The sequence below is a fragment of the Dermacentor andersoni genome, chromosome 8 (genome assembly GCF_023375885.2).
Source record: "Dermacentor andersoni chromosome 8, qqDerAnde1_hic_scaffold, whole genome shotgun sequence".
Lineage (NCBI taxonomy): Eukaryota > Metazoa > Arthropoda > Arachnida > Ixodida > Ixodidae > Dermacentor > Dermacentor andersoni.
Window position 1 is genome coordinate 75,942,775 of NC_092821.1, and position 12,034 is coordinate 75,954,808.

The window sequence follows — 12,034 nt, forward strand, 5'->3', positions numbered from 1 at the left end:
CGCCTGTCTTTATGAGCTGGTGTTGCAGGTGTCATTCGTAACGAATTCATTTGAGCCTCCTGAGCTCTAAACTGCGTGCGGGCTGTTATGCGGGGCAAAGCGCAAAATTTTTTCATTCATATAGCGAGGAAAATAAGGTGGTTAATTATTGTTGTAGTTTGTAACAAAATTTTGCTCGTTCTCACCACCTTTCTTTTACTGTTTTCTTTTCTAAGGGAGCGCCAACAGTCCGATATAGCCTCGCACAAGCGAAACAGATCTGATACCAGGTAGCTGCATTTGGTGGGGCTAATTTCTTGGTATGCAGGTGCGGTTGTTGTCTTGTACCGAAGGGGTCCCTGATGATGCAGCTTTAAGTAGGGATGGTAATTTTATGTGCCCTGTCATGGTTTGTGCAACAACTATACAACACCTGCATCTGTCATGCTCACCCTGTTATACGGGTTTTGACTGCACATGTAGTTGAACATTATAGCTACTGTGGTTCCTCATTTTCCAATGAGTGCAGGTTTAGTATCATATGCTGCTTGTTCGAGTACTGTAGGCTTGTGTTCTGAATGTTGTACACTTAAGTGGTGGCTCGATACAATTTGCCTGGTGTATGTTCTATTTCAGTTTGAGAAGAATTTATATTTTCGCAACAATGATGGCATGGGAAAGAACTACAGCCCTTCTTACTATAACATATATTTTGTTTTCAATGTGCAGGTGGTGAAGGGCAGGCGTCTGCTAATCAGGCAGGCTGTGGGCCCAGTCAAACGACCTCGCCAGTTGGTTGCCAAACGTGGCCAACCCACTAGTGACCATGACAAGCAGGACGAAGCTGAAAGTGCAGAGGACAATGTTCTGCGTGCTGGTGGAAACCTAGGAATGTTGTTGCATGCTGATACCCAAGCACTAGCAGCTAGCTGCCTGTCCAGAACAAGAGCAACAGAATGTTCAGCAGAAAGGGCACACATCACAGCAGGTAGCGTCTGTTAACATACCTGCAGTGGATGCCCCGAGTGAAACAGCGCAAATGGAGACACCAGGTCACACTAAATCAAGTGTAGTAGGAGCTACAAGCACAGTAGATCTGCATAACAGCAAACTGCAGTAGTCGACATCCGAACGGCTTGGTATTGTCCCTGCTACATAAGAGGTAGTGGTTGAAAACACTGAAGAGGTACAGGCAGCCCAAGATTTTTATTTTGAAACATATTATGATGCAGGGAATCTCCATAGTGTTGAGCTGTCCACAGTGTCACCACTTTCGGAGCCCGAGCAAGCGATAGTACCAATGGACGTTTCACCTGAGTGTGTGCAAAGAATTTTGCACGAACACTGCTACTTTTCTTGCAGTGTGAAAAATGTTGATGCAGGAACCCAAACATCTTTTTTACAGTACAGTTTCATTACCGCCTAGTCAGTACCAGTTTTACACTGGATTGAGCTATTGCACCTTCTGTGAATTGGTCAAACTTGTGGAGAATAAGGACAGCACTCAATTCAAATTAAGCATTAGTGATGCTGTTCTGCTAACTTTGATGCGGCTTAGACTGGGTGTGCTCTATGCCGATTTGGCGTTTCGGTTTGCTATATCGGTATCTCTTGTTGGTAAAATTTTTCGCAGAGTTCTTCGAGAACTAGCTGAAATTGCCAGATGACATTTGATCATCTGGCTACCTCAGGAGACCATACAAAGGTCACTTCCAAAAACATTCAAAGATAGTATGTACAAGAGCACTAGATGCATAATAGACGGCACAGAGGTGCATATGCAGCGCCCTAAGAAGCTGTATGCTCGTGCCCAGACATACAGCCAGTACAAAGGTGGAAACACTGCGAAATTTCTAGTAGCCATAGCACCCACAGGCTTCATTATGTTTGTATCTAAAGCATATGCTGGCGGGCTTCTGATCGGTTTATCGTGCAGGATTCAGGATTTTGTGACTACCTCGAAAACTGTGATGAAGTAATAGCAGATCGAGGATTCACCTTGAATGAAGAGATGAAAGCAAAATGTGTTCGCCTAAATATGCCCGCTTTTACACAAGGAAGGAACAGGCTTGATGAAGTGGAGGTGACGAGGACAAGGCGAATTGCTTCGTTAAGAATACATGTCGAAAGAGCAATTAATCGTATTAAGACATTTAGAATACTAAAGTACAGTGTCCCAATTCATCACAAGAAACTTGTAAATGAGATTGTTGTAGTTTGTGCAGGACTTTGCAATTTGAAATCACCCCTGATTCGCAGTGATGTCATAGTTCAAGAAGGTACCCCATGAGCAAAAGTATATGGCCACAGGCTCACTGAAAAACACTGAATTTATTCGTGATTCAGACATACAAACTGACAAGTGGCCGGGAAAGCTTGCAATGTCATGTTTGTACTGCAGTCCTCTATTTGGAGTTATATGCATAGGTGAAAAAAATCAGCTTAATCGCAGAATCTGTGGTACTTCTGCTCAGAGGAGTACCTGTGTCAAGAGCATTACTTGCTAGCAATGACTTAGTTGTAGGTGCAGGATTGGTGATTTCACTTCAAAATCTGAGACTTGCAATACGTTTTTATTAATGTTCATAGAGAGCCTGGTAGACTTGCGTGAGATTTCACGTGAGCTCCGATATTTATTCTAAATATGCCAGAAAAAAACCTGCATGATACTATTTTTGCGAGTTGTCCATCATGTGTATTGACATGTTTTTATGCTTATTTTTATAGTTGTGTTGTGGTACTAAGTGCAATTTGCCAGTGTACATGTAAGGTCATCTCACACAAGTGCTCATGGGATTTGGAAGATCCTTCTATTATGTTCTTATAGATGTTCACAAAGAAGAGCCTGATAACCTTTCTTTTTCTTGTTGCGAGTGATTTCACTCTGAAGTCCAAGATTTACTCTGGTAGATACAGTCAGAGCTATGCCAGGAGGAAAGCATGCAAGATGTATTCGCCAGGACAGCTTCCGACTACCGAGCAAAGGCACCACGCAGGGTTCGCTCCCATCGCCGCTGCTCTTCAACGTCGCAATGATCAAACTACGCAGCCTCCTCGACGCGATACCAGACGTAAGACACGCTTTCTATGCAGATGATATCACGTTATGGAGAAGGGCCTCAAACACTGGAACACAAGAAACACGCCTACAGGAAGCAGTAGATACCATCGAGAGCTACTTGCACAAATGAGGCCTCCGCTGTGCTCCCGAGAAGTCCGAACACCTCGTCCTCAAGTCAAGAACGAGAGGCAGACCACCCGGCTACGATGAACCAGATCCTAACGTCGCCCTCAATGGAACGCTCATTCGAAAAGTGGGAACTCTACGAGTTCTAGGGCTACACATACACAAAGATGGGTCCGGAGCGGCCACCCTCCCGCGACTACAGCGAACGCTATCACAGCTCACGCATCTCGTCAGGAGAGTTGCAAGCCATAGAAGCGGTCTTAAAGAACAAGACACGCTACGCGTGATGCAAGCACTCCTCACCAGTCGAATACCATACGGCACACCCTACCTCGCGCTGAAGAATGTAGAGGTAGAAAAAATGAAGATTCAAATACGGAAAGCCATCAAAATCACCCTGGGCCTACCATCTACGGCTTCGACTACGAGACTTCTCAAGATAGGCGTACACAACACCTGGCAAGAACTAGCTGAAGCTCACAAAGCCAGTTAATTAGAACGACTGAAGCTCACGCCCACCGGAATATCAGTGCTGCAACGGCTGAGCTACGGCGAAACCTTTATAGCCACCACGGACCGAAAAGAAAGAATTCCTTCAAACCTCCGCGAATCCCTGTGCATAGCCCCAATTCCACGCAACATGCACCCCACGTACCACAAGGAAAGAAGACAAGCCCGAGTGGATGCTCTGCGGCGAAGACACAGGCAAGATCCGGACGCCAGATACACCGACGTTGCCAAATACCGGCAAAGAAACGCTTATGCCCTGAGCGTTGTAGATTCTCAGGGCAGAGAGCTAGCGTCTGCCACAGTCCGTGCACAAAACCCCGAGACTGCAAAAGAGACGGCGACCGCCCTAGCAACTACCACGTGCATGGACGCAGCTGTCATCTTCTCCGATTCTTAAGCAGCCGTCAGGAACTACGCTAAGGGTCGCGTGTCGACAGAAGCACTGAAGATATTGAAGCACCGGAGTACTCCGATCCCCTACACCTGCGTGACATGGGTTCCTGGGCACGAGGGGCTGGAGGGGAACGAAGTTTGGCAGCGGTGCGCAAGCAGCGTACAGGTTTGCTCACCCACCCGTTTTTACGCAGATTCTGCACGTTTCGCCAAGGAGCAAGGAGCCGAGGGACGACTGACTGCCCCGTCTACGTCAAGGAACAGCGTAGATTTCATCTCGTTCTACACAGTGTCAAGATCGCTGATTCAACGGCCCGGCTTCCCCAGCTACCTGGCGCATCGCCGCACGGTCCACCAATCAGCGTGGGAGACTCGTACCGGCTGCCTTTATAACGGTCGGCATTGCGGGTGGCAGCTCAGTTTGGCAGCGGTGCGCAAGCAGCGTACAGGTTCGCTCACCCACCCGTTTTTACGCAGGTGAGACTTGGGCGTTGTTGAATAGTTTTTCTACTGCTGTGCACTGCTGCCAAACTTTGACTGTAACTTTGACTGTATCTTTGCATGTAATCTCTAAGAATGGCTGGCAATGCTAAGGAAATTACGAAGGCTCTTGAAGACTTCAAACGAGAAATGAGATTAGAGATTTGTAGTGTGAAGAACAGTGTTAAATTTTGTAGCGACACGTGTGACGAAACAAAGGCAATCGGCGCTGACATGAAGGCACTTCGACATGAAATTGGTGAGCTGATTAAGTTCAATGAAACCCTGCAAAATGAAAACAAGCGCTTAACGCGGAGAGTTGAAGAGCTGGAGCAGTATACCAGGTTAAATAACTTGGAAATGAAAGGCATCAAGTCAAACGGGAACCCTGTTGACATAGTCAAGAAAACCGGCTACGTTCTTAAAGAACCAGTTGCTAGCCATGACATTGACACGTGTCACCGGTTCCCAACGCGCAAGCCAGGCGAGACCAATATCTTGGTTTGCTTTGTTCGGAGAGATAAGAGTCATGCGTTTCTTGCTAAGGCCAGGAAGCAAAAGGTTACAAATGACCAGCCCGGCTTATCTCGGACCAACAGCGTTTATGTAAACGAGCATCTTACGCAGACTAACAAACAGCTGCTTCGTGCTGCTGTTGCCCGCAAGAAAGAAGTGGCATGGAAGTTTGTCTGCACGAGTGGGGGCAAGGTTTTCGCGCGGAAGGATGAACACATGGACGCTGTTAGGATTCAGGATCTGGCTGATCTGGCGAAGATGACTAGATAATAACATTGCTTTTGCAACATGCTCATCATTCCTGACTTATCACAATGCTTCTTCCACCTACCTGTAGTAGATACAATACTGATCATTTTAATTCTAGCTTTAAAAGTATGTGCAAAAAATATTTTTCGGCTTTTCATTTAAATATCCGTAGCATGAAAAACAAGCGCGATGATCTTGATTTATTTCTAGGGTAGCTGTCAGGGAAGTTTTGATGTTATGGTTTTTTCTGAAACATGGTTCGGCACTGATGGTGACGAGTGTTGTTTCGGTGACTATACTTACAATGGTTTATCAAGGCCCCATGGAAGAGGTGGTGGCCTTGCTGTATACGTTAAAAAATGTCATTCGCACTCTGTGGTTAGCGATGTTACAGTCACAAATCCCAACATTGAATGCTTAGCTATATCGTTACAGAATATAATCGTTGTTGCTATGTATAGACCCCCTCAGGGTAACAAATCAAAATTTTTTGAGTTCTTGGAAAGCCTTTTCACTTTTCTTGACTCTACTAAAGTACCTTTCTTTTTAATGGGTGATTTAACCATTGACCTATTATAAGATGATTCTCATTCAAGGGAATTGCAGAGCCTCATTTTTTCTTACGCATGTATGAACTATATCACTTTGCCTACTAGAATAACTTGCAAGACGGCTACTTTATTAGATATTTGTATCTCAAATGTTCAGCCTCCACGCACTGAATCTGGTCTATTATCTTTAGATATTAGTGACCATTTGCCCATATTTTGTTTCGTACCTCTCAGATTAAACCGACTAACAAATGCTGTTACGCATATCACCAGAGATATTAATGATTTTGCTCTGAACGAGTTTCGTGAACTAATCGAAGGTACTAACTGGGGATATATATACAAGATATCTGAAGTGAATACAGCATATTCTGAGTTTATTGATATTTTCTTAACCCAATATAACGCAGCTTTCCCACAAATAGAGAGAAAAATTAATGTTAAAAAGTTTAAGAAGCCTTGGATGAACAAATCACTTTACGCAAGGATAAGAAATAAAAATAACATGTATCATGAGTTCCTCCATAGCAGAGATCTAGCTCTGCTTTGTCAATTGAAACAACTAAGAAATAAACTTAACAAAGACTTAGAAAATGCTAAATCTAATTATTACATAACCCATTTTTCTCGTATTCAAAATGATAGTCATAAGGTTTGGCAAGAGGTTAATAACTTGAAGAATAAAACAAAATGCACACAACTTAGTGAAATAATTACAACTAATGGTAAATTGACGGGCCGTGAGCTATCAAACGCCCTGAATGACTACTTTATTAATGTCGGTTCACGAAATCTTTCTACGCATACTCCGGTTGATAGTTTTATGGGCCTTACCACTCAATTACTGAATTCTATAGCACTCGCACCAGCAACCCCTCAAGAAGTAGCTGCATTAATATTTTCTTTAAAGAATGGTGTATCCGCTCGATATGACGATATAAAAGTAATTCCCCTGAAGTATGTATGCAACGCTATATGCGATGTCTTGTCACACATTATAAACCTTATGTTGTGAACAGGTGTTTTTCCGGACAAATTAAAATTGGCCTGAGTGGTTCCAATATATAAAGGTGGTGACATAAATAAACTGTCTAATTACCGACCTATTTCGGTATTACCTGTTCTATCAAAAATTTTTGAATGCGTTATTAATTCAAGGATGGCCAATTTTCTACATAAATACAATGTCATTGCTGATTCACAGTATGTGTTTATAAAAGATAGGTCCACGGAACAAGCGCTATTAGTTGTTAAAGACAAAATAATAGATAACACTGAAGGTAAAAAATATACACTTGGTCTATTTTTAGATTTTCGCAAGGCCTTTGATTGCGTACATCATGATACTCTCCTTAAGAAGCTTTGTGGCTACAGGGTTCGCGGTATTACGCTGAACCTGTTGAAAAGTTACCTGAGTAATAGGTCCCAATACGTACGAACAAATAACATCTCCTCCGATACACAGACAATAATGCATGGTATCCCGCAGGGATCAATACTAGGGCCTCTATTATTCATTACATATATCAATGACCTTACCGATATATATAATTCTCCAGATCTGGTAATGTACGCTGACGACACAAATCTTTTCTTTTCCTCCCGCTCATTACTCACCCTCCAAAGTATGGTTAACACTTATTTATTGAACCTTCGTGATTGGTTACACGTAAATAAGCTTAGACTAAACATAAATAAAACAAAATATATTCTTTTCAAGCCGATCAACACCGTGGAACGTTATTTTATACAGATTTATTATGATAATACACAAATCAGTCAGGTTTCTTCTCAAAAATTCCTCGGTGTGTGGTTAAATGAAAATTTCTCTTGGTCTGTTCATATCTCAAAACTTGCTTCTGAACTAAGCAAGATTGTTGGTCTGCTCTTTAGGATTTCTAAACTCTTACCTGTTTGGTTAAAGGTGTCCATGTATAACGCACTGTTTTTCTCAAAACTGTCATATTGTAATCTTGTATGGGGTACGACTACGTCTTCAAATTACCATAAACTACTACTGCTACAAAAAAGAGCCTTGCGTGCTATTGAGGGCTATTGCGGCGCACCACATAAATTACGTACACAACCCTTGTTTGTTAAACATAGCATATTACAAGCTGAACAAGTGTATTATCTACGGCTCTTGCAATACATTCATAGAAACAGTTTGTACTCTATTGCTGACAGTACTATAAAACACAACCTTCGTGAGGTAAAACTACGTGTACCGCGAACACGCACAAATTATGGTAAACAAAAGCTAAATTTTCAAGTACCCAACGCCCTCAACAAATTTCCCTTTAGAGATGATTTCTTTTTATCTAAAAATGTGTTCAAGAAAAGCATGAAACGACGTTTGATTGAAGGCGAAATTCAAATGTCAGAAAATGTATCTACCGTTCCTTTATAAATACGTTTCTTTCTATTTTTGTTGCGGACAAGCAACAATAGTTTGCTGCAGTTGCATGTTTTCGTGCCTTAATTCACCAGCCATGTACGCATTGTATTTGTACGTGTATAACTTTATGTGCTTGCGTATTACCTTGCACATGTTTGTCTTTTGCCGAATTAAGTTTCACTGCGCGCATTGTAGCGTTGTTTTGACATATTTGTCGCACCTTCTATGTACATTTATTTTTACATTTATATTGTTACTGCCAACTGTATGGGTGCCGGGGCCTCGTCAGGCCTTACCGCCTTTTGTCCCGGTCCCCTCTTTTCCTTGAAAAGAAGAATAAAGTTCACTTCACCTTTGTTGTAATCAGTACAATTTTCTAGTGTACATTTAAGGTCATATCGCACAAGCGCTCATGTGATTTGGAAGGCTAGTGCATGACGTTCTCATAAATGATCAAAAAGAGGAACCAAGGCGAGTCACCACTGTGTAGCTTCTTGTTTTTATGAAACAAAATTTTAGCACTAGTTTGGATAGTGCATCTCAGTGTCCTGAAAAGTAAAGGCTGGAAACCATTTTTTTATTGACTCATCAACATAAATGATGGATATTTGTGTTCCAAAGGCGACATCTGTGGACAAATTTATTTTTCTTTCTCCAGAAATTGTACATATATGTTGCTGCACCTTCTGCTTTGAATGCATTGGCAACAGCTGTAATACCAGCAGCACGGATATATGGCCCCGCAATCATTCCTTGCTGGACGTTGTAAACAACAAACTTTGTGTGCACATGTAAGATGCGTCACTTGTTTTATGCCTCAGGGCAAAGTTCCAAATTAAAATAAATGAACTATTACACAATATGTCTTGCTGGTGTTTTTCTGAGCTGTAGAACTCTAGCTTATAAAATATTTACAATAAATAAACAATATGCTGCCAATTAACCACTTTGGCATACTGTCATTAAGTAGCAGTACGTAGAAACATGTCGTATGCTTCAAGTGCTGTCGACCTTTGAGTGAGAGAGTCATCTACCAAGGCTGGAAGGTACAAAGAAAAGTAAAACTTGCGCACTCTTGCAAGGCTGGAGCTTAAGTATGCTGGGTCATAGTTCACATTAACCAGTACAGTTCGCCTGCTTGTCCACACATAAAAAAAGCAATGTTTCCTTTGGCAACAGTACATAGCGAATTGTACTTGACTATAGTAGCCCCCCCCCCCCCCCCCCCCCTGCCTGATTTAGAAAGAAAATATCCACCATCTCCCATCCTTACATCATATTTTCCGCTGTCCAACAAAGAGGAGCAGTCTTCTGTGTAAGGGCACTTAATTTCAAAAATGGAGTCTGTGCCAACAAGTCCATCTGGGCTTGCAGATAGGTGTTGTTCAGTTTGCGACACCACAGTTCCTAGTCTTGCCACTTTCAGGCCAGTTTCTTGCTCAAACGCCTCCCTGGCTAGAGTTTCACACGGTGTACCATGCATAGTTGCCTTGTTACCTCGGAAGCTAGACCTCATTAGGGAAGCAAGTACTTTTTCTGGCAAAGTTTTCTTGCGCTTAGGTATGTTTGACGTGACTGAGGCTGTTATTCTGACCTTTCTACTGCCTTCCCACACACTGCCACGTTGCTCCACTGTTCCTTTGGCCAGTCTAACCTATGTATCGAGAGGTATGTCTACATACTTTTTATAGAAATCAGTACAGAACTGGCAGTTGTCGGGTCCAGCACCACTATGAAAGCCATGAGACGGGACACTACGGGGTGCAAGTATTTCATCTGTAGTTTCTGCAGCTTGTACATTTAGCGTTAAGTTTAAGATTGTGCCATGTGCTGATGCAAGACCTTTCAAAGGAACTGTATCAAAGCTTTTCACAATCGAATTATGGTCCCTAAACTTCTGAAACTCAGGATCATGTCACCTCGGGGCAGGTTTCCCAGTCTGTATTCGCCTTCCTAACCTGAGGTCTGTGTCTTGTGTTTCTCCTGGAACTACATTCTTCTTTGTGCCACGGTTCCATTCAGCACTCTTGTCTGTACATGCCGTGCCAGTCAAACCAAGTCTGACGGCAAACTCCATCTTCCAAAGTAGAGCTCCTGAAAAAAATTTGTTCCAATTCATACTTCATAAGAGACACTCCTTTAAAGCTTTTGCGTTACTGAGACTAATCAAAATACAAGTTACTTTTAGTTATTAGAGACATTGTACCATCATCTTCGACTGGACGTGGCATACACGAACAATTATCTGTACCGCATAGGGCGTACCACTAAACCCTACAGTGATAACTGTGGCAACTTAGAGACAATGGAGCACATATTACTTGAATGGCCTACGTAACACGACGAGAGACAATTTTTTGAGCAACAAATGAACATGATTTGCCATCAACCGCTATCATTACTCAGCATCTTAGGTCCAATGCCCAGCACTTCAAAGCAGCAGCGGGTTTTGGATTTATTGTTCAAATACCTGTCAGAAATTGGTTTAATAGGAAAGCTTTAAACAATCACCATTTCACATAGAAAAGCCTACATTTACCCGCCATTTCACCTGTAAATATTAGTGTCAGGTCTACTTGCGCATTTCATATTTATCTTTATTCTCTTTTTTTCCCACCCTCCTCTGCAATATTTTAATCCCATTCCCCTTCTCAATACAGAGTAGCATGCCAGTGGTTGTATACGCACCGGCAAAAATATGTTTTTCTAATAGTCTCTCACTCTCTCACATTTAGTTCACTTTGCATTTAGGCAAATGGTAAATGATCGCATTTAAGTGCATAATTCACGCAGCGAAACTGCATGGCTTTGTAATGCATAGGTTGGTAGCATGTAAAATATTTAGCATACCAATGTGGCTGCATGCATGTGCTGCACCTGCCATGAAGAGCAGTCCGCTGTGATGACATTTCCACTGGGCTGAAGGCAGACCCAAGCTTTATGCGGGGGCGCACTTAACGCCTGAGACATTTCGACTTCTCCTTTGACAAAAATGGAGTTTGTGGCCATGTCCTTGTGCACAAGCAAGCAGCCTACCTTGCCACTTTCAACATAGTTGTAGGCTTCAGTGCTTTTGATGGCATTCACTTCTTCAAGGTCACAAGCTTTTGTCTTCAAAAGGTAGTAAATGATATTGTGTTCCTGCACCGGAGGCCAGTGCTTCGTGTCTTCGATCCAGTCTTTGATTTCATGAAATTCAGGCAGATACAAGGCACCTGCACAGAATACATAGGATTGACACATAAATAAACAGTACTCAATTGGTTTAATAGGAAAGCTTTAAAGAATCACCATTTCACATAGAAAAGTCTACATTTACCCGCCATTTCACCTGTAAATATTAGTATCAGGTGCACTTGCGCATTTCATATTTATCTTTATTCTCTTTTTTCCCACCCTCCTCTGGAATATTTTAATCCCATTCCGCTTCCCTTTAGGTCGCAGACGCAGTTATAAAATCTTAAAGCGCTACTTCTAAGAATGGCCAAATTATTAGTCTATGCTCGCATAGCACACCTGTAATCATGAGTAATGGTGGGATTCTGCACATTAACAGCACCAGATTGGCTAACAGTAGCGCAATTGAGATTTTAAGGCATTGCTGCCACAGGATTAGGATGTCACAGATAGCTTTTGAAACGGATTGATGAACGATACACTTTTATTGGAACTCTGAATCGCAGGTGATGCTCGGCAACTGCATGCTTTCGAAATATTTTAACTCAAAGTGGACCATTAAAAAAGGCTTTTGAAAAGTCATGGAGTGCACAA

General features: G+C 42.4%; 1 pseudogene; it reads right to left on the bottom strand.

Moving 5' to 3' along the window:
* Positions 1-729: 729 nt before the first annotated feature.
* LOC140212969 (uncharacterized) lies at positions 730-11,589 on the bottom strand (annotated as a pseudogene).
* Positions 11,590-12,034: the final 445 nt, after the last annotated feature.